The sequence below is a fragment of the Thermobia domestica genome, chromosome 1 (assembly GCF_964235325.1).
Source record: "Thermobia domestica chromosome 1, izTheDome1.hap1.1, whole genome shotgun sequence".
Taxonomy (NCBI): Eukaryota; Metazoa; Arthropoda; class Insecta; order Zygentoma; family Lepismatidae; genus Thermobia; species Thermobia domestica.
The window spans coordinates 266,442,909-266,467,547 of NC_137454.1; the positions used below are offsets into that span (position 1 = coordinate 266,442,909).

The following is a 24,639-nucleotide window of genomic DNA, read 5'->3' on the forward strand; positions in this document are numbered from 1 at the left end:
GGCTGTCAACCGTACCATAATTATGTATACATACCATAATTTTAAGTCCTGTACCATGTACCATAGTATTTTCATTATGGTACGCAAAAGTACCATAATCCACGAGATGCGACTGTCTTTTTCCTTCACATCAATATTGGAAAATTGGACGAATATGGAATTTTTGTATTTTTTTCCACATAGAATATAAAGTTATAAATATGACACTGGTTTCACTTCCTTTCTATTCTCTGTCTCTACCTTCTGAAGTACGGTACCATAAACATATACTGTCCCTGAATTTTTTATTGTCCTGTTTACCAAAAGGACAACTTTGTTCCACTTTAGAACGAAGTGACTGGGGTGGTTTCCTTTTCGAAAAACAGTTATTGGCAGATGAGGATTCCGTCTGTTTTTTAATACTTGCCTCTGCGCCGCATCAGAAACTAAGAAGGGAAGAAAAATGCAATTGCAAGGGGACCACTGTATTGTATTGGATTTTTTAAAAATAACTTTTCTCATGTATTATAGACCTCAGTAGTAATAGGGAGGAGTTTTTACGAAACTTCTTTAGAATGTAATTTTTGTAGTGCAGATTTATCGATGTAAATATAGATTTATTTATACATACGAGTGCTGAGCATTACTGGCATCTAAGGCCTTAAGCCCATCGTGTATTAGAGATAACGAATCTCGGTGATCACACTATTCGGGTATGGGGAAGGAACCCAGACAGCATGCTTGATGGCGCAAGCTTGCCTGTTGCTTTTATTGGATTTTATTTCGCTTTGGCTTATACACAAAAGCTTATTTCTGCTTAGCGCAAGCTGTAGTGCGGGCAACCCAAGATTCACTTGCGAGACGCTTTTCTTTAGATTGAACTAAAAAGCCAGCGGGCGTTCGATTTTCAGTTGTTCTCAAAAACCACGTGATGCTGATCTCTTAACTTTCGGCGACAAGATAGTGTTTGCGTTGTTAGCGTCTTTCTAGCATTCACCTTGAATAAAGGACAAACTTTTTTTTTTTTTCAATTGTGCCGTAGTACTCTAGTCCCACGTACATATAATATAACTCTTTATTTCCTTCTATTTCAGTAACCATGAGGCATAACGAATTGTAGTATTTATGTATAAAGCAAAAATGTGAACATAGATGGCAGCAGATTTGAGCCTACTTATTTCGCGAAAGAATACAGAATTGTTGCAGATATTTTAATATAAACTTAAAGTTTAACTTACAGTATAAACTTCATTTGAACCTTGTGTTTAAAGTGTAAACATTTTTCTGCGTTTGTATATTAAAACGTAGAAATTTCAAGTACTCGCGGCTAACATAGCAAGATATTGGATATTAGTAAGAAGCAACGGTGCGTACTTTATCTACATGGAAACTTGCTAAAATTGTGGTCTTTCTAAAACCTCGCAAAGATCCAACTGCTGTGTCATCTTACAGACCCATTAGCCTTACTAACGTGTTTAGCAAGACCCTAGAACGTCTTCTGGTAAAACGGCTACATCACTATCTACAAATCACGAGCAAACTACCAACTATTCAAGCTGGTTTCCGTCCACTCTATAGCACTGCTGATCAATTACTCAAACTTTCTACACTACTTGTCAACCATTTTAATAAGCGTTTACCATCTGTTTTGATCTCCTTTGATATTGAAAGAGCGTTTGATACTGTTTGGCATGAGGGGTTAATTTACAAACTCAAACGTCTGCTTCCTCACAGCTATGTCCGATTAATAGCAAATTTTCTACATCAGCGCCAGGCTTTCGTTCAGATCAACAGTGCAAAGTCACGCATCTTTCAACTCCGCGCCGGTGTGCCCCAAGGATCTGTTTTATCTCCTCTATTATATATTCTTTATGTAGCCGACATGCCTCAACCTCAGCCCCCACTATATGCCTTACAATTTGCTGATGATACCGCTTATGTCGCATTGGGATCTTCAGTGGATCGCATTAATCAACTCCTACAACCAGCTTTGGACAAACTAGTTACATGGTGCCTGAAATGGAAGCTAAAGCTGAATTCCACTAAGACTCAAATGACTCTCTTTGGGCTCAAACGCAATAAATACTGCAACAGTCGCAATCCGGAACGTCTACATTTAACCCTTTTTGACTCTCCAATCCCAATTCAAAACAGTCTCAAATATCTGGGAGTAATATTTGATAAACATCTTACTTGGAAGCCTCATCTAAAACAATTGGAAGCTAATATCCGGCGCCGTTTGAACCTTTTGAGAAACCTTAAAGGCACCACGTGGGGTCTTAAAACACAACTTCTACTGCTAACATATAAAGTCTTCGTACGCCCAGCTCTCACGTATGGACATCTTGCCTGGTTATCAGCAGCACCAACTTACTATGAACGTCTGAAAGTTCTCGAAAGACATGCCTTACGTCTGGCCTACTCTCTCGCTTTCGATACTCCCACTGCTGAAATATATCGTCGTGCGCAATTTCCAACTATTTTGCCACACCTCTACCATCTACGCCAACGCTACATAGCGACACGAATACAATTGGCACATCCCATTGTCCATGAGCTGTTAGACCAAGTTCCTGCTGTACCGCGCTATGCCTACCCACCACTGGATCATCTGTTAGCAATATACGAATACACCGAAGCCATAGATCAGTATAATCCTGACCGCCGTATCTACCAACGAAATCCACATATATATTGCTCATAACCTCTGCACATGTACCCAAGAAACATTTTAACACAATAGTCACCTCTTACAGATCCTCGTCAACTTGATTTGCTATTAGTTCCTTACTTCAATCCACATTATTCTATTGCCTGAAATCATTCTCCATGTCATCTACTTCCAAAAGTTGAAAATATCTCTGGCCACAGAGAAGGTGTTGCCTTCTACGGCCCGCCCATCCATTGGATGGGAATGAAACTCTTGTTAAAAAAAAAAAAAAAAAAAAAAAAGCGTACTTTATAATTAAGATATGTTTAATTAACATAAATTTTGGAAAATAATTGATGATATACCCTTTCTCAACTGATGACATTACCCAAACTTCCCTTAGCCCAACAAATTATTTTCCAAATTGTATTTTTGTTTAGAGAACCACATGCCAAAGAGAGGGCGTAACCCTCTGAGAGGCTGGAGAAGTAATAAAGTTTTTGAAAACCATCATCCTTATAAGAAGCCATTTCTCTCTTCTCCTTTCCAAAAAAAAAAAAAAACGTTGCGTGTCACAATAAAACCGTTACAATGTTTATTTTAATGTTTTGTACAAGCAGAGGGGAGACGTGGTTGTTTTCACGGTTGTGTATTTGCTTCAATAATTTGGAAGATAAGGAAAAATATATTGTAGCATAGATTTAGTGAGACAGTCCATATATGCGGGTTTCTTAGTACTATGTTTTATCTAAATTTGCTTACCGCAAGCTTCCATATGGAATGTTTGGCGTGTCTTTTGCATGCATTTAGCTTAATAAGGCTTGTCATTGATGAGTTTCGCTTATACTTGGATTGCATTTGGGATAATTTGACTTGCGTTCCAGTTGTGAAGACAAGCTTGCCGCAAGTCTTGCCCTAATGTAACTAACTAACTTGCCACAAGCTTGTAGCAAGCTAATTGGCTTGCATCCTAGAGCTTGCGGCAAGCTAAATTGACTTGCAACAGCAAGTTTGGGCAAACTTGCAGCAAGTTTAATTGCTGTCTGGGAAGGAAGCTACCTGAGACCTATATGTTAGGTGCCATTCCGTCATTCGTGAGTTTGAATTAGGAGAAACCAGGAAAAGCCTCACTCAGAACAATTGTTACGCATCTTTTCGACCGTATGTCCCAACCAGAAATCGACCAAAGGCGAAGACTTTAGCAATTATGGTACACGGGGCTACGTAATGCATAGAGCCATTCCATTTCGTGCGTGTTAATGTTACCCAATCTTTTTTATTTTTAAGTATAGTACGTGCTTGTTTCATTGAAGTTTCATTCCTTACAGCACAGAGAGATGTAATGTTGAATCTGAGCAAGGTTTGGGGCTATTCTGTCTCTAAAAGGTGTAGTGAAAGAGCTGTCTCGTCTAGAAAAAAAGAATGCTGTTTTTACTGGAAGAGTTCTGTTCATCTCGTAATTCATCACGAAATTTCTGGACAATACTAGGTGCATAAATTTAATCGGGCCCGAACCACATAAAAAACTTCGGAAATTAGACCGAGGTTTCAAGCATCTAAGGTAGTAACAGATCCTCTGCATATATCACCAAACGATCGTAGGTAAGTGATAAGCGTGGGCTTTGCCATTGGAAGATCCTGGGTTCAAATCGCGAGGCCAACCATTCTGACTGAGGTTTCCCATGGTTTCCTCACTCTCACCATGCGAATGCTGGAATGCCACCTTTAAATAGGGCTAAATAGGTCGTGGCTGACTTGCTTCCAAATTTCTCTTCCCCAGGTATTGATAGTATTTGAGTGTAAAATATCCCTTCAGTTGCTCCCTCTGAAACCTTGGTTATAAGTATTAAATGGAAGAACAATCCTAAATGAGAGAGGTTAGTTTGCCCAAAACGACTATGTTACTCTGTGCATGTAAAAAGAATTTGACGTGTTGAAATGCATTACAAATAAAGTTGTACAACTTTTAAATTTTATGCAATGTTAACGTTTCTGTGAAGCCACAAAAATTCTGTGTGCATTTTAGCGTTTTCCTTTTAGGTTTTTCATAGTGTAGCATGATAAAACTGATAGTCTTGTATGTAATGAATATAGTGCTTCTTCCGTACAAGACGGTGTAGCACTATATATGAAACATTAGCTACTAATTTTCTACCTTGCATTTGAACCTTGAATAAAGAGATTTGAACTATATCTCGAGTTCTGTCAGTGAGTATTATAGTTATTCTAATTTTACTGCACAATGTAGTCTAGTGCATCATAAACTTGAAACAATTTATTTTGGTCAGATGTTATTGTACCAATACGTAAGAGAAACGACGTTCATGGTATTGTCACATATTAATAATAATAATAATAATAATAATAATAGAACTCGAAATAAGTAGCTTTCGAATTGACAAATAAACAAATGGGGGCGCAATAATGATTACTGTATATCACGCTTGATTTTTGGAGCGTACCATAATACCCTAGAAAATACCATAATTTTGACCATCATGCACAATAATTACCAGGTACTTAGTTGGCAGCCCTGATCCTGCGGAAATTGTGGACAAGAGGCCGTGAAAACCCGGCGAAGACCTCTTTTATCCTGTGTGCTCGCAAATTTCCGCTTCTAAACACAACAGGCAGAGGGAGGGAGAAGTTGGCACTTGCTTGCAGGGGGTAATGCTCAAAACCTGTTTGAGACTTCCAGCATCAAGTGCCCATCAGCCCATAGATGGCCATTTTCCACTGGGCTCGCTCGGGCTCGCGCTCACCTGTCTCAACTGGGCTCGCACTCACTCGGGCTCGCGCTTATCTCTGGATTGGGCTCGCGGTCACTTCTCCCAACTGGGCTCGAGATCACTCGCGTTCGCACTCACTAATCTTATCTGAGCTCGCACTCACGCGGGCTCGCGCTCATCTCTCTCGACTGGGCTCGCACTCACCTGTCTCAACTGGACTCGCGATCACTAGCGCTCGCGATCACTTCTCCCAACTGGGCTCGCGCTCACTCGCGCTCGCACTCTCTAATCTTATCTGGGCTCGCACTCAGTCGGGCTCGCGCTCACTTGTCTCAACTGGACTCGCGATCACCAGCGCTCGCGATCACTTGTCTCAACTGGACTCACGATCACCAGCGCTCGCGATCACTTCTCCCAACTGGGCTCGCGCTCACTTGTCTCAACTGAGCTCACACTCACTCGGGCTCATGCTCACTTGTCTCAACTGGGTTCGCGCTCACTTGGGCTCACGCTCCCTTCTCTCGACTGCGCTCGCGCTCGGGCTCATTTCTCTCAATTGGGCTCACGCTCATTCGTGCTCGGGCTCAGTTCCCTCAATTGGGCTCGCGCTCACGTATTTCATTGGGGCTCGAGCTCAATTGCACTCGGGCTCACTTCTCTGAGTTGGGCTCGCACTGACTTGTTTCATTGAGGCTCGGGCTCAATAATTGAACCCGAGCCTAGTTGAGCGAGCTTGTACACCTTAATGGGCTGATTAATGGCGTATGCTCCCTCCAATTTCAACCCATGATGAAGTTGTTACAATTAACCGGAGTTTTCTAACTTTTCCTATTTTTGCGGCAGCCCAAACTATTACCAAAATCGATTTTTGTTAAAATAATGTGAGTCACTTTTATATCGATTTTCATTGTTTCTGTTTGCAGAATCTATGTGGATAGAGCTATCATTTAGTTACAAAATAATGTCTTTTCTTATCTCATAGAAATACCTGACACGTTAATACGTACTAAACTTCGTTAAAACAGCTGCTTTAACAAAATGAACTAGTCCTACAAGTCATAGGTTGTTTATGCAACTGAAATTTGAAATACTGTTGATTGATTAATTGATTATCTTTCACCGTCCCCTTTCATCAGCGAGGCTATATGAGACATGGACTTATAGTTTTAACGTGGTATCTGAACCACTGTCGTTTAATACTTTCCCACAGGGAATCGATCACAAAAGTCGCGCGTGCTAGCCACTAGACCAGTGGAAGGGCTTGTAATACTGTTGTCCAATGATTTTTATTAGGAATAAATTATAGGTGATTTTTTTAATCGTTTAGTCAGCGTAACGAAGATGTCCAAATTACAGTATGATATACCATTGTGTAGTCCACAATCCAGTATACACCTTCTGAACTCCTGTCACCAAGGCATTCAAAGTGAAAGTGTTAGTGCTCTTAAGAATGTTAGCCCTCCCCCCGTCCCATCCCCATTGTTAAGAAACCAACTATCCAACCCCGAGTCAGTAAAGCGGAAATCGACCTTGGCCGATGATAATTTTGTGCTCAGGAACTGTATGAATTAATAAGTACAACAAAATTAGTAAATCCCAGATATGTTAAAAGCCGACCTTCACCTTCAAGTTTTACTGTATTGCCAAGCCTCGAGGCTCATTCATTGTCGTGCTCTGTAGATAATAGCTATGTATCTGACACCATGCTTCAAAACCATACACTGAGAAAAAAGTGTACGTGGCGTATGTAAAATCGTATGTTACATTTGTAAATCCTGTAGTTTTTGAACTGCAAACATATAGCTGCAAACGCATGTTTTATAATACTTTCTGTAAGTATTCCATGTGTACGTACTTTCCGTATAAAACAATATGCGCGGTCAGGATCTCATATACAAATGGACAAACAAGCGAACGTATAGCCTGTTGGCCTCTATCTAGAATTTGAGGGAGTGAATAGTTTGTATTAACAAAAAAGCAATATTTTCTAAAGTTAATTCTGCAGTATTTTCTTTATTTCTTTACGTTTCCAACTTCTGATGAAAAAATAGGCCTATTAAGTGATATGACACCTCCATGAATACCGGGATGATATTGTCTTAATGCGATTTCTTTACATGTTTTTCTGAAACCTGGAGCACCACAATAGTGTTCCCATTTGGGCCTGCATCTTCTAAGTCCATTAGATTACTTTCTGCCCTTACTTTGAAGAAAGAAAACTTTAATTTTTTAACTTTGTGACTTCCCTCAGGAGCAACCTCTACTTTTAATTATGTATTTGAAAGCATATTGTCCTGCTAAAATACATTAAATATGAATATTTCTTAATTTAGGCTAAGTTTAAGAGTATTAAAACTGAAAATTTGAAAATATGCGTTGATTATAGCCTGTATTTTGTTAAAACACACCAAAGAAAATTAGAAGTTAATGAAAGCTCAATAAAGATGTTTATGAGTGAAATTTACGTCATTACATCAGTTTGAGTCTAGAAGTTATGTGTAATACTTTCGAAAATGGTAAGCTTATTGTGGTTCTAGTTTTCAATTGATCTTTACATTTCCTTATGTATATTAAAAACCGGTTCTTTAATGGCGTAACATAACGGAAAAATTTTACCTATACAAATGAGGTAATATTAAGGACTGCGTTAAAAGAGGAAATGCAATTCTGTCAATTTACGAAGCTATTGTGAAATTTAGAATGTTTTGTGTTTGTTTGTTTGGAGCTTAATATTCTTTTTCATCAGTGAGGTTATATGAGATCTCGCTCGTCTGGAAGATGAGAATAGTTACTTATCACTTATTCACAGTGAATCAATATGAATAAGTGTCTGGCAACCCTTAGCTATTTCCTCAGGTATGTGCTAAGTAGTAAAGATTTAGTCTCATACACAAAGGAAGCCGCTATCTATTTATTTTTGATAAGATTAGGTATCTATTTAATTAAGATAATGATATCTTATCTGGTGTTTCACAATGATAGATGACGAAATAATGTTGGGAAAGGAGAAAGGGTGAATGACCACCACGAAGCTCCCTACCGCATGACCCCTGGAAATGGCCCCTGCAATGTTTAAAATGGTCCCTGTTTACGTATCTTTTAATACCTCGTAATAATTACTCGAACAACGTAAAAGATAAAAAATACTCCTTAAAATATGTCCCCTGGAAATGCCCCCTACCGCATAGCCCCCAACCAAAGGCCCTGGAAATGACCCCTGCAACATGGAATGCTGGGTAAAAATGGTTCCCTTACTTCTTTTTTTAATGATGATCACCCAGCTTATGTAATGGTTCGTAACTTTTATTCTTTGGTATCTTTTTTCACTCTTGCGCTTCATTAGAAGCTAGTTGTAAAAAAAGGTGTGAGAAGTTAAATAGCTTCTTGGTAAAAGCTGGATATGGTCCCCAGGGACCCCAGTAAACTTTTAAGAGGAATTAGACAAGGATATGGAAGGGATATCTTTATTTTTATTGCCTTGATTTTAATTCTTTTGCTTTCGTAGGAATATTACTTAGATCATATGCTCAGCTTAAGTTTTTTCATGTTATTTTATTTTATTAGTTCATTTGCTGAGCAAATTCATAAGAGAAACTGTTTCGAAATTATTAAATAAGCTCGTTGTTTAAATTATATTCCGAACATATTAAGAAAACGGAGAACATGTTTGCAGCATATCCTTCTTGCTCGTAGCTTGAAGGCTAACTGAGGTTTTCGCGCGGTTTGAAAACCTGGATGAACTGACCTTTGTACGATTAGATAAACTTGTTGAACGTTGATATATGATGAAATATCATGTGACTACACCACGATGAGTAATTCTGACCGTTGATACATAATTAAACATCATGTGATATTGCGATAAGTAATCGGGGCTACAACTGTATGATTAAGTATTGTGTGATCGATGACTAACCACGTTTGATTATGCATAAGGTGAATACGTGATGAATCTTAAAGTACTTTAAATACAAGTCCTAAGAAAAAATATATAAAGATACACAATGCAATCGTATGAGAAGAAGGATCACTGCGATATTAATATTGAAGCATCATTATCTGATGCTGAAACAGAATTATATGAATCATCTTCAGATAAAGAATTTGATATTGATGCATTAGATTCACCAGTGCTTACAGTTACAGAAGCCCCATTATCACCATCATCATCAAGATTTTGGAGTTTAGACTGTTTTTGTAATAGCCAAAAGGTTTACCAAGAATGTATAAAGAAAAGCTATTGTAAAATGGGAATTTAGTGACACATTAATATGTGATTGCTGTAGAGAAGGATCGTATTATGTTTATGCTCATGATTGCATAAATGTACTCCCAAAATCATTGGAAGTTCGTGCTTGGAACGTTATAGCAAGCCCTAATGTTGAAGATGATGTATTTTACCTGTATGCCAACACCCACATTATTGGAATACTAACAAGAGAAAAAATTTATGAAGCATATTTGTAATTATTAAATGATACAGATTATCACCCGGATTTACTAGGGGTTCTATTAAGAAAAGACAGAAGGAAAAATGTATCCGAATAGTGTGAGTGTTTTATGTATGTTATGTACTGGTGAAAATATTAATGGGAATTGTGTATTAAAAACAAAAAATATACTTACGTGAGAATAATCCGTTGGACTGCAAATCAAGTACTCTTCATGATATTGGATCATTTGCAGCAAAGTATTTATCTCTTGATAAAACTATTGAACTTTTTGAATTATATGAACAAGAACATAGTGAAATCTCATTTATATGCTTTATGCGTAAAACTTGTGATCTTTTAAAAAATACAGAATTTGTTGGACAAATTATACCGTATTTCATTCAACGTACAAATGAAATTTCACCTTGCGTTAATCAATACATTATTGATATTCAAGGTTTTAAAATGTCTGATAACGAATTTATTATTCGTGAGTTTTGTCTAAGCGCATGTGATGATACAGTAAATTTCCATTGCTTGGTAAAATCACCAATAGAATATAATTTATTGTCATTAGGTTGCCAAAAACAAATTGATTGGCTGACATTGAATTTACACGGTTTGAACTGGGATAGTAAAACAGGATATACTGTATCATTCATACGTAACCTTGTATATCAATTATGTGCAATGAATTCAACCCTTTATTGTAAAGGTTTAGAAAAATCTCTTTGGATTAAGAGAATATTTGCATTAGATAATGTTATTGATTTGGAAACAAAACAATGTCCAGCATTGAATGAATTATGTGGAAATGCGTTTAATGAATATTGTTCTTTTCACAAAAATGTTGTAAAGAAATCAGGATGTGCATATCGTAACGCACAACAATTGAATTACTTGTGGAAATATGAAAGATCAACAGCATTAACTAATGCATTATCAAGATTGTAATGAGGAATTGTAAATTAAATGCATGAATATAGTTAAAAAATTTTATTGTAAAAAATAATAAAAAATTATATACAATAATAAAAAAATAAATTATTTGTGTTTTCTTTTTAAAATGTTGTTTACATGTTTATAAACAATATCATCGTTCTTTTTCAAATTTTTGTTGTTAAACAATTTTAAACACTTTTCAAATGATTGCGTGCGAATAATATGATGCAAAAAATATAATACAAAATATCCACATAACACAGAATCATCGTGCTGATATTGTACACTGTTTGTAAATTATATATTAGTATTTTTGGATAATTTTTTTTTATTTCCTTGGGAATGTTCATAGCAAGACTGTCAAAGTAGACACCATGTTTTTTCTCATTAATGTACACTGCGACCCAGTGTGAACCACTTGAATCGGATGTATCAAGATTAATTAGAAGTGCTGCAGGTGGTTCTACCATTACAGGAAGTTTATCAATAGGATAAATCCCGGTAACACATGCACCAGTCACTTTATCAATCACTAACACTTTTAACAATTCGTCACTATACATGATTATTATTTTTTCTTAATTATAGTAGGTATGTAATTATTACAGTTTTTCACATGTAAAACAATCATACGCTTTTACATATTCACTATAATGTAATGCTTCAAGAACACTGCACCTATATTGTTTATTATGTGCACACTTGTGAACGTGAAAACTTTATGCAGTATACTTTGGACAGCCTATTTCTTCCAAATTTGTAACATTTCTTTGCAGAATTTCTTCAAGAAAACACTTTCTAGTTAATCCATACGTGTAAATACTGGTAGTATTTGAAGAATATAATTGGAGTATCTCCTTAAGAATCGCCTATACTCTCCTATACTCTACATCGCCTTTGTGGCAGGTAATGCCATATACATTTTCACTTAGATATTTGTTTGTATTTATGATTGGCTCTAACAACTTATTTAATGGATATGGTGGTTTAAATATCCAATTTTGTAAAAACGGAACGTCAGGATTTACAATTCCTAGTTCCTTTACAATAAATTCCTCATCATTATTATGGAATGCGGAGAAGTGTACAACAACCCTCATTCTACTCAACTGAATAAATTAGAAGGTGTTATCAATATAAATATTTCTATCTTTGTCTACTTGTGCTAACGAATCAAATTGAGCATAGACAATACATGTAATCGGTTGAGTTAAAGTTTCTGAAAATGATCCTTTTAAATTTACAGGAGAATCACGAACTACATCCCAAGTGTTGTCATCTAAAGTTCCAGTTGGAGATAGAATAAAATCATACAGAGCATATCCATTAGGATATTCTTCTTGAGTAACAGTATGTGAATAATTTTGATAATATATAACAGTACCTAATATCAGAGTATAGTAACTTAGAAGGTATAAATCATTATTAAAATCAGGAGTAAGGGGGTTGGGAGGGAATGATTTTGATCCAACTTGTAATTGCAGTTTGTTAACGTTAAAGTTCCGGAACTCATATGGACTAAGATGTGATTTTCCATTAAAGGCTGTATTGGAAATGAAACCAATAACCAGACCTTTAGGAACATTACCCAGAAAGAGATTATCAAGGTTATATGACTTGTGCAGGAATAGTATAAGATCTTGTTTCTACTCTTGTGAGAGGTAACTTGGCCGTTTCTGAAACCATTCGCGTATTTAATTGCATAGCTAAATCTGCAGCGACATCAATGCGTCGTACATGTAGAGTAACTTCTTCAAGCGCAAATTTATAACTTGTATTTTCAGGAGACATTAAACAAAAGTTATTTTTACTACGATGTAATTTTACACGTAAACTTACTTTATTAGGAAGCATACGATCTAAACTTACAATATCAGTATGAAGACGTCCGTACATTTCAAAAGATTTACTATTTTTTATTTTACTGGCACGCTTGTGAAAACTAACATTATTATTATCAAATTTATTAAAATGTTTTGCAGTATCTTTATGCCACATGGCACATGCTAAATGCGTTTGAGAAGCATCATGAGAATAATTTAATAAAGTTTCAATGTATGCACGATAAGGATAAGACCCCGATGAAGAACTAATTAATTTATCTTTTAACGAAATATTACGTTATTTGTTTAAATAAACAATAAAATGGAGGAAAGTTGTTTTGTCTGTTTTGATGTCAAATGCATCATGATTTTGTAAAAATTGTCCACCAATTAATAACGAAATATCCGGAGAGTCTATCACAAGAAACCAGTCTGTAAATTTCCTATTGTTAATGAAGAAATGATATTTCCACTACTTCTTTAATTGAAATCGGTTCTTCACTCAGAGAAGTAACTACATGTTTTACTGTCTTTCTTTTGGGGGTACACTTTAACTTGATCTGTTCTAGTAATGTTCTACCGATATAGTTGGTACTCCTGCCAGTGTCTATGTAACATCGTACAGGAATATGACACACGCAAACCATAATTTGCACCATATAATCTTGCCTTTTATCCGAAATATTGTAACATTTATTTTCTACCAAATTTTCCTTTCCTTTTTCTTTTAAACTACACTGACGCCAAAAATGATTTTTCATACCACGTGAGTAACACTGTCTATTTTGACTATAGTTCATTCTAACATTAGGCAAATTTGAACCACTAGGTACTTGTGACTGCACGGTCGCGTTAGAATAATCTATATTATACTTCCGGTTAGAATCATATGTTTCAGCAAAGGACAATAATACATGTTTTTGATTAGGTGTGGAAGTTAGTAGAAATATATTACGAATCTCAGGAGTGATAAGGTTAACTATTATGTTACAAAATTCTACGTCACCCATGTACATGTTAAATATTCCTAAAATATTTTCTTTTTCTAGTTTAAATTCCTTAAATGTTTCCTCTGGACGCATTACTCTATACAGCCTTTCTCTGATTATTTCAGTTTTTATAATACTGCTTACATACTTTTCTACTATTCCGCTACGTACTATAGCCCAATTAACATTTTCATTTATGAATTGGAAATCTAAAAATAATGGACCTGTGATTCTACCTAATAAAAGCACTAATATGATATCTGTAGGTGCCACATTCTGTTTTATCAAATTGTTAGCCTGCATTAAGAAATGACATATTTGGTAGCCATCTTCGGAATTTAATATAGGTATATTGTTAACCAAACTTTCTACTGCTTTAAATACACTTAGATTTTTAAATTTACTGAAATCACATCGGATACCGGTATTCTGTCCTATATTAGGATTATGACTTAAGGTGTCGTGAGGGATCGTAGCCCCCGCAAAATCAATCAGATCCTCAACAGATCGTATCTGACTACTTCTGCCCGGTTCTACATGCCCAGACGAACACATATTTCCCACATTAGCATTATAACCACTGTTATTTAAATGGGTATTTTCTTGATAGCGGTTAGGAACATAATTCCCCCTATTAAATTGGTTATAATAATCATATGCCTGTGCAGCGTACATGAAATTCATACTGACTTATTTCTAATTTAACGCGCTTCTCTTTCACAATCCTGAACTTTATTTTACAGATTCTAATTTTGCAGGTTAAATTCTTTCCTTATCGGGTTACAATCCAAACAAGTACAAATTTTCTCGTAAGCTTAAAGCTCTTACATACAATGAGAAACACCGAGTTATAAAGCATACGTAATTTTTGTTTTGTTGCGGTATCTTAAGTAAATTAATACGGAACCGCTCGGATAATGCGTTTGTGGTGTATTCTCAGGTTTAAATGTAAAAGCAAAGATGAGATTTTCAACTAAACTAATATAACAAATTTTATTATAATTCAATAATATTTATTAATTCCAAGACTTTAATTAATAGACGGTAAAGCATAAGAAGTAAAGCATTCTTACAAAAAGCATATATATATATATATATATATATATATATATATATATATAATATACGATTTTGAGCAACAAAGTAAAATCTGTAGATAATGTTGCTACCACTCCCAAATTTACCGGTATTAGCCATGACTTTCAAGAATTTATATTTATCCAAACTGTATTCAAAACATTCTTCATGAACATAGTCAAAGTGGTTGTCAGCCTCCTAGGATGTCTCTACTTCCGTCTTATTGTGTGTTATAGAAGAGAAATCTCGTCCAGTTCTTTACCAGGAGGTAATGTGCCTAAGATCGATGACACATTCCCGCGCTGGATGGCGATGCTGATACGTTGGAAAAGGAATGCAGTAGCTCGGGGGTCACCAGTTTTGATTGCTATTCGATGACCAACTTCATTAATGAAATTAGATCCTTCGTGACCCCAAGACCCACTGGTTTCTATTGCTACTGTTACAAACCAATATTTGTCCAATAGGTTTGAGTATTTTAGTCTTTTGTCTGATTCTCTGTGAGCGGCGACGAGACCTGCCTGAATTGAAGAATGGGATAAGTTTGAAGGAGGAAACGTATCGGAACATGTGAAATCCCAGACTAGTGCCTTTCCATTTTTCCACGGCACCAAGGTCATGCCATCAGTCCTTTTACCATCAGAGCGGCAACAACCATTTGGTTCTTTTATTGAAGGAACTCCCGCTGAAACGAGGGCTCTACAAATAATGTCGTTTACAATATTATGTCGAGATTGTCTTCCCGCACTTTTTTTTACATGAAAGACCATGTAATCCTTTATTATCAACATATGTGTTGCAAGCAGGACAAAAGTGAGGCTCACAAATATTAGCACCTAAGCGCAGAGCTGTAGCAATACGAAAGCTCTCATGAGAAAGGTGTAGGCCGAGTGGGTGAGAAGGTAGGGCTTGAAGCCATGCTCCGTTTTTGGAGGAGGAGACAGCTAACAGCCTGGCTTTGTCATCTGGGTTATTGGTTGATGATAGGAGTGAAGATAAATGAAGCTTGACTATAGGTTCATCCCAAACAGACTGAACACGTCTTTTGTCGTTAGGTGGGGGATCCATTCCAACCAGACCAGTCCATTTATCGATGCACTCTTGTACATCTCGAATCGAGTCTAAGTCAACCTCCTGTTGAAGAAGAGATCCAATTAGTTCTCATGAGCCATAGAATGATGCGAGGAAAGAAGGTATGGCGATATCCATGGCTCGACGAATCCCAAGGCCCCCATTCTCCACTGGTAAGGAAGCTTGTAACCATGAACTGTCTTTCAAAGAACAGTTTAGAATGGATTCCAGTCCTGTTCTAAGAGTGTGGTCGAATTTGTCAAGTAATTTATCATCCTGCCAAGAAGGGGAGCAACGAAGGAAATACAGTAATCTTGGAAGTGAGAGTGAAGCTCGTAGTAAATAATAAGCGGAGTGTGCAGAAAGCTTTGATAATTGAGAAAAGAATAATTCTAATTTTGATATCTTGTCCAATAAAATTTTGCTCCTTGATTCGGCAGAGATGGCAGCGCCTAGAAGTTCCGCATTGGTAGGTGATAAGAGTTTGATACCAGGTGCTACTTCATTAAACCTTTCATAAAGGTCATGGATTTCATCAACTCTGGCGCTAAGAAAACTCACTTCACATTTGGCAGAGTTAAGAAACAATCCAATAGATGAAGCTTCTAGACGAATTTTATTAAAAGCGCATAGTACTACGTCGATATTTCCAGCTATGGTACCGTCGTCTAAGTACCAGATATTTAAATCTGTGTTAATATCCTTAACAATGTGATGGATGGTTAGGGCGAGTCAAACAAAAATGCCTATCCGCAATTTCAATCAAATAACAAGTGGTATAATAAGTATCTGAATAGCATGTTTTCCAATGTAATAATTTATACCCGAATTAATTGTCCATTTTAGTCTGCATAATAAAGAAAAGAATACATACCAAAAGTCCAGTTTTCTTAACATCTATACTTTCCTATTCGATTTAGTTTCTGGTACGTCAAACAGGTATTCACAACAGATTTTCATTTTCAATTTCGCTTTTTACATAATTTAACTTTCTTTGCACTTTCATTTCATAAATTCAATTCACTACTCACTTTTGAATTATTTCGTAGCACTAACTTATAAAGAATATGTGTGTATAACATGCTTTTCAAATAATAATTGACTACAAAAAGAAAAGGTAGTCCTAACTTCTCTTACCTATGCTTCATAACTGAAGTGGGGAAGTTTGCTGTACAACCACAAAAGCTCGTAGATGGCAGCACCTTCCACAAAACAGAAAGCGAAGTAGCCAGCTCGTAAACACCTTGGATAGTTACCTATCCAAGAGGCTTACTTCTGCTGAGACTATACTTTTTTGTTCTGAGAACAAATAAATTTAGTCACACAACATTTGTCAGATTCTTTTTAGGTTTACATATGAAGGTAATAATATTATTACGTTTATGGATTGACAGGTAGAATTATTATTTTATGAGAATAAGAAATGGAGTACAAATATTTCTTAGCTGCTAGCAGTAATGAATTTTGTTTCGCCCTTCTTCTAGATAGGTTGAGCTGATTTTGAGTTTAACGTCCCTTTCAGCAGAAAGGCTATATGGGACGGGACTTACTGATTAACGTGGAACCCGAACCACATAAGCTCCTGGCGGGAATCGAACTCGGGTCTTTCTCTAGATAGGAAGGTGAGATACCTTGAATAGAATCGTTCTTGTGACTACAGTTGTAAGTTCGATCACTGTAATTTGTGTTATTTCTTTAATACTTTATCAACGTTGCATGTAGCGTTAAAGCTAATAATTTGTTGGCGAAATCACGTGCAAAATTTGAAGACCGTGTTAGTTGTGTAAATTCGCACACAGATCTAGGTAACGAAGCCAGAGTATTGTGCGTATGTCTCTTGAACAAGGGAATCAGTTTCTCTGCTCTGGCCATCCTCCCTCGTAGAGTATGCGATAGCAAGGTGGTCTGAAGATCTTGTAATCCACGGATCGATTCCCGCGCACACATAACCAATTTTGTTTCTTGAGCATAAGTAGAAAAGGCAAAAAAAGAATTGAGACGCATGAAGTTTATTGCTGACAAGTAAGACCAAACCGAAGGTATGGGTCATTAAGTTATTTGTTTAAATAAACAATAAAATGGAGGAAAGTTGTTTTGTCTGTGTCTAGGAATTTAGTATAAATAAAAGAAGAAACTACACGTCTGTCCAGAATTTCTGTCGCATGTATTTCAAAATTACATAAATATTAATAACTCTCTTTCTTATGTTAGAAAATGTTAAACGTCTTCTTAGAAATCTGAAGAAAAAGGGAACCACACATTTCCAGAAATATTACTGTAAAAAATTAAGAAATAAAGAAGTTATGATTTACAAAAGAAATCTCCGAAACGCATTGACAAATTCTATGTTCCATTTTCGTAAGCGTGACAAACGCGCGGCAAAATTTACAGAGAGAGAGAGGGAATTTTATACTTTATTAAAAATACAATGTAAATCTTTCATAATGTTAGTTACTATAGATGTTGCACAGCTCTAATAATAATAGATATTAAACATTTTATACGTGAACAAACAAAAAAAAATAATCTACAAAATATGGGAAGCGATCAGGCAGTTTGTGGTAGTTAGTATGAGTTTACTAACAGTCTGAACCTTAGCATATCTTAGAGTAGAGTAGACGGTTATCGCATGCTCCCAAAGTATTTTGTTTTTATCCACGATTATCAGTTCCACTCCCATAACCTACGCTTCCTTTTTTTTTGGGAAAGCTTGATTCTGTCAATTTCTTAAACAGCAATGTTTTGTTCTAATAATTTTACCCAGACTCGATTTGCTCATATTTCTCCAATTAGTAACTTTCATATTACATGGAAACACTGCTGTGTACAGTATAGCAGCGCGCTCGCGCACCATTCATCACAGTGTATTGTTCACTCTATATGCGTGGGACCTAGATTTTCTTATATTGTCTTACATTTTGCAAGAAATTCTTACTATGAACATTTATAAGTTCATGCAATCTTGAAATACAAAATTTAAGATATATTTGTCTTTTTTTTTCTTTACAAATTCCTCTAAATGCAGAGTTGCATGAAACCTAGACCATCAGCCAAGTAATTACATTCCACACTTGTTGCCAACTCTCATTTGGAATTTCTTCATGTTTACGGTCAGGAGTTGTGAACGTATAAGCTTACTATTGCCCATATTTCCCATGTGGCCATATTCCTCCAACTTACCTTAGTATTTAACGCGGCCCTGGAATAGAGGGCAGAATAGCTCGAATGGGCGCTAATTACCTTCTCAATATCTTTAAACTTATCTTAGTTAATTTATTAATTTTTATACAAAATTTCTCTTAATGATAAGCCAGGATAAGCCTTGAGACAAGGCATGTAGTTTGAAGTGAATATGATGATAAGACAACGACGGATTTGAACGTTGCTGAATCGCATTTAAAACTATTATGATAACACTTAATTTACCTTACGCATAACCTTAAAAGAACATAAGTTGAGAAATTTAAGCATAGTGCATAGAAACTTAAAAACAATTTAGAGAAAAGCAAACTCACTTCAATATTTATTAATTAGTATGAGAATTTTAGACAATAAAAGGATTACTATGCAATGTTAATTCTGGACTTTTCTTTGCTGTTCATTTAACTTATTGTTCCTTACACTGACTAATTTCTACAGATTTAACTTGAAAATGGAATGACTGTATTTAGTAGGTATATCAATATTTTCATTATCTTTATATAGCGTTCCCACCTCAAACACTCAAAAATTCCCTCAAACACTAAATATCTCTCGTTTAGTGTGCGTACGCAACACGGAAATAATCGTTTTGCTTACAAGTAAGATGACAATGAGATAATGATATAAATTGCTAGAAGGTCTGTAGGCAAAACGGGAATAGGCCAAACGGGAAGACACCGTTTTTGGAAGATGAGAACAGCCTCAGGGAAATCACGTGTACTGATTGCAAGCACTTGGAAGATTTTGTCATAGATTTTGACAGCTCCAAATCAATACATTCATTAATTGTACTAAGAGTGCAGTGGTATCGGTAGTCTATTTTACTTTCATTGGTGTGTTCTTATAAAGATGGAGACCAAAAATATTTTACCGTTCGAACATTTCAAAGAATACTTTTATTTAAAGGCTGAGGATAATGGTGGACAGAATTTAAAAGTAAAGTGTCTGAAGTGTCCCGGCGGGAAATATTTATCAAAAACTAGCAGTGTGCGAATTAGACAATTTATATTGAGGAGAGATAAAACTGGACCAACTTGACGTAGAATCTGAAGGTGCAATAATTCAAAATGAGACAATAATACCTTGCTTGCCCCCCACATACACACATAAATATGATGTGACATCTGTAATAAATAAGGGATTTATTAATTCAATAAATCTACAGGCAATAACTATAAATATATTGTTTGAAATGCAAACACCACACCTAACCTTTCTGAACGTGTTTAAATGTTGTACTCACTCTTGTGCACGTAGCTCTCTAGGGTTTACTCACTTAATAATTCGGCCCGAGTGATAGCCATGATCACAAACACATGTTAATTTTTCCGGTTATATTGAAATCTTCCACTTTGCGTACAGCCTTGCGAAAGAAAACCTACTTCAGTGCTATGAAAACCCTAAAATTATCAGTTAAGCCGGACATACTTCAAAAAAATCTATATATTAGCCTATCATACGAGAAATGGATTGTTGCTGGGCCCGATTTCTGGCATCAAGGTTAAATCGAAAGCCAAATATTTAAAAACTCGCAATTCAAATTTCGAGCTTGCGCTTCTACTTCTCGCTAATGATGCGCTCTCCATTTTTTTCAAATATCGATTCTATGATGGAGCTTTGGCGTGGGAGGCCCGGGTTCGATTCCCGGCGGGAGATCATGTAGTTCGAATTCCACGTTAATCAGTAGGTTCACGTCTCATATAGCCTCGGTGCTGAATGGGACGTTAAACTCAAAATCAAGTCAAGTCTATGATGAAGCTCAGGAAATCAGCACTTATAATTACTTTACTGTTAGGATACAGCTGAGTTCACTATGTTCTATGTTATCAAATGAAGTATAAATATTACATTGAAGTTTTCCAGACAAGATTATTGGCGTGGAAAGCAAACTGTATAGCGAAAAGAAAGATAGAAAGTGAAGGGTTAACTTTAAACGGCCCGCTCCAGTTGAAGTGCTTATACAGACACAGAAAGACAATGAATGACACGGAGAATCAGTCGTATTAGCAAATGCTAAAACAAATCTTATGCTCTTACTCACTTTCACTAACGTGTCTGCTCACTACGGACGCATCGTAAGCATATACAATAACATATAGCCACGAGAGAATATATAAGCCGAACTCAGATTTTAAGTACAGTGTTTGAATATTCACGAACGACGACGAACTGAAGGGTATGAGGATACCTTTGCAAGTAACAACTGTAGTCATAATATTACAGTTAAACTAAGCAACGGTGAAAATAGTGGGGAAATTAGAATGGCCAATACTGAACAGTTTACATCGCTCATTTTGAAATACGGCTAGCAGATTAAACTTACAAGAAATGACAAAAATCAGTGAAATTTGGCGTTATACTAAGCATGTTTTTTTTTGGGGGGGGGAAGCGAGGATCCCCGGTGGATATACTTCAGTTGATATCTTTGGGGGGAACAAAATGTGATTGAGGGGGGAATCCCCCTCTACCCCCGGTAATTCGCACCCTGAAAACTAGGGTACCATAATTAACGATATACAGTAAGGGGTTAATAAGAATAAACTGTGTTCTGATGAGCAGGCCTACTGTACTACTAGAAAATAGTTTGTTGATGGTATGTAATATTGGAGTTCTTTCAGATCAGTTTGCATATCCTACGCTTCTCTATATTCTGTATTTTTAATTTTACATAACAACATTGTTATTATCATATAATTAGTTTAGCAAATAATAAGAAGCTGCCATTTTTTCTAATGCCTTGGGATGAGCACGAGTCGAGCTACAACTCGACTCGAATTCGAGTTTCGAGTCGAATCAAAGATAATTTTCTCGAATCGAGTTCCGGGCCGAGTCACTGTTTTTGACGTCGAGTTTCCAGTCGAGCCGTTTGATAAATGGCTCGCTCGTTTTAGAAAGACTTCCAGCATTTATGCACAGCATAGGTTGGAAGGTCATTTCTATAACAACTTCATGAATTAAAGGAAACTTGTATTCCTCGGAAGGCATCTGTTTTGTCCTTCAAGGTCAATAGAAGAATGAAATAGCTGATACTATTATCCAGTGGCGTATTTAGGGAGGGGCTTCCGGGCTTAAGCCCCCCCCGAAATCTTACTTACTATAGTAAAGTATATGAAATATCTTGCAGAATTTTCACATTTTCAGGCAAAGCCCCCCCGAAAGTTAGCAAAGCCCCTCCCGAAACAAAATCGTAAATACGCCACTGCTATTATCTATTGCAGGCAACCTGATAGGAAACTCCCCTTCCTCCCACCACTCCAGTACGGAGGGGAAAGCAAGCCGTTGACCTTCACAGGAGGGAAGCTTTCCTAATAAACAGAATGGTGTACAAATTCGTACGTCAATTCGCCCGCACCTGATGGTGAAAAAGCACTGCTGTTTTTATCTGTCAACTCAGAATAACAAATTACTGTTTCTAATTTTTGTCTTTAATGAAAGTATTTTTTACTATTTATGTATTAAAGTTTTGGCTTTAGTCCTATTTATTAAATTGTATTTCTAGAAATAAGAACTAATTCGTTATAAAGTTAATTTCCATCTTTGTTTCACTTAAGAATCGGGAGAGAAAGCAAACCAATCCTGTCAACATTCTGTCTTTTTTTACAATTTCGAGGAAGATAATCTTCTGGCTGTCTGAGTATGAACTGCGCACACTATCGACCTGTGCAAATATTGTATGAATTTAGCGTGTGTGGTAACTATATTATATATAGTGTCATGTGAAATTAGCGCATATTAAATTTATCGTGTATCCATTATATTTTGCATAGTTTATATTATCTAAAACAAATTTTAGTGCATATTAAATTGTAAACAATTGCGTATCTAGTGCTTTGTGAAGCGACAATTCATGATGGTTGCACTAGTTCTGTTATAAAACATGAGCCCGGAAAAGCGTTATTAAGTAGTGAGAAGCATTGCATTTTAAATATATTCCATGCTTTAAGAAAATTTAACTGTTGAAGAATTAGCCGACATGACTGGGAAACAGTCAAGTGTAGGAAAGGCAACTGTTTATAGAAGTAGGCGGGAGGCTAAATTTAATGAAAATAAATTAAGAAGTCCTAAAAATACGCGTACAAGTATTTCCCCTCTCGGAAAACTATGACGACTTCACGAAATCGGCAATTCGATCAAAGGTACATCAGGTCTTTCCTGATTGCCAACGTTAAATAAAATTCTGATAGCTATAAATACCGATGATGAACTGCTCTGCTTTTCTCACAAAACTCTCCATAGACTGTTGAAAATAATTAAATTCAAGTATGTATCGCGCAATAAAAGGTCTGTTGTAGTTGATAGGGATGGCATAGTATTATGGAGAAGAAAATATCTCCGTTTAATTAAGAAGTACAGAGCAAAGGGTAGGAAAATCTACTATCTTGATGAGACACGGGTAAATATTTCTTCTACCGTGTCAAGGGTAATGGTACTCCCATGCGCAAAAAAAATTGCGCGTATACTGTAACTCAAGATTTTTCGCATTTATTCCATTTTCCTTACGTTTATGGGTAAAATTAAGTTTATGGGTATGTGGAAATAATAGAAAGCAATCCATCTAAGGAGATATTTCCAAAAAATATAATAAAATAATAAAAGTATAAGCAAAAACCAAAATTATGCTCGGTTTTGTGTATACTGGCAACGATTATTTCTAGGGATTTTTCAGTAGCAGATCACAATTGCGGAGGGAATTCAGTAGGGGAGTCGAGAAGTTGGATCGAGGAACTTGATAGTGGACTAAAATGTTGCATTTATTGGTTAAAACCTAGTGTGTAGATTGCCTGCCAAATATAAATTAGCTTCTGTAACTAAGATGCCGTACGAAAATATAGAATTAAACAGAAAAACACTTATCTTAAGGTTCGAAGCGATACGCACCATGGTTATGAAGATTATTTCTTTAAAAAAAAGAGCCAACACAACGTAGCCTCCGTGGTTAGGTGGACAGAGTGGCGGAGTTGTAGTTATTTTATTATTTTGACACCACATCGAATCCCATCCCATCCCATCCCATTCTTTTTTTGTTTTTTTTTTTACAAAACATTATAGGAAGTGTATAATTTTGATGTTAATAAGAACCGAAACAATATAATAATGAAATAATTTATTGATAGTATCCTTTAATCGACGTATTTATTCAGTATTAGAATACGTGTACTATTGGAAACAGTTATTGTTTTCAGTTTATAGTCTTGTATGTTACTTCTCGTTCTTGAACAGCAGACAACTAACTCACTTCGGGTTTGTGTCTGGAACAGAAAAAAGAACATACGCGACCTTGACAATCTATCCAGTCTTATCCCTTGTTACATCGACTTGATGTTAAATTGTTTATGTGTGTGTGCGCGCTTGTGTTTTTTGCTTTTTAGAGTATTGACTTCCTCTCTCTCTCTCTCTCTCTTTTTTTTTATATCCACAAGTGCAAGAATGCTTTCGTTGAACGTAACTAAATTATACTGATCTATGTATGCGGAACACGAATATTTCCAAAAGATAGCATGAATATGAACGATAATCATACCATATTTCTACATTATATAGTAGCGTGAAAAACTGATATTAAAATGATATAACAAACAGGCATAAGCTTTTTTCTAGCATGGCAACACATTAAACGTAACTCATTAATTTTTGGGAATTACAAATTATTACCTTACGTGTCGTTGTATTCCTATTCTTTTTCACGTTGAAGCGACGAAAGAAGAAATTGTAGTAATAGTGATAAAAATCGAATTCGAGATTTCA

The 24,639-nt window shown here is 36.0% G+C and overlaps 1 protein-coding gene across 24 annotated transcripts in view; it reads left to right on the forward strand.

The window, feature by feature from the left end:
* The window catches only part of CaMKII (Calcium/calmodulin-dependent protein kinase II), a 1,422,941-nt gene that overhangs the window by 219,285 nt on the left and 1,179,017 nt on the right, over positions 1–24,639 (forward strand). The gene's annotated exons all lie outside the window — the stretch shown is intronic.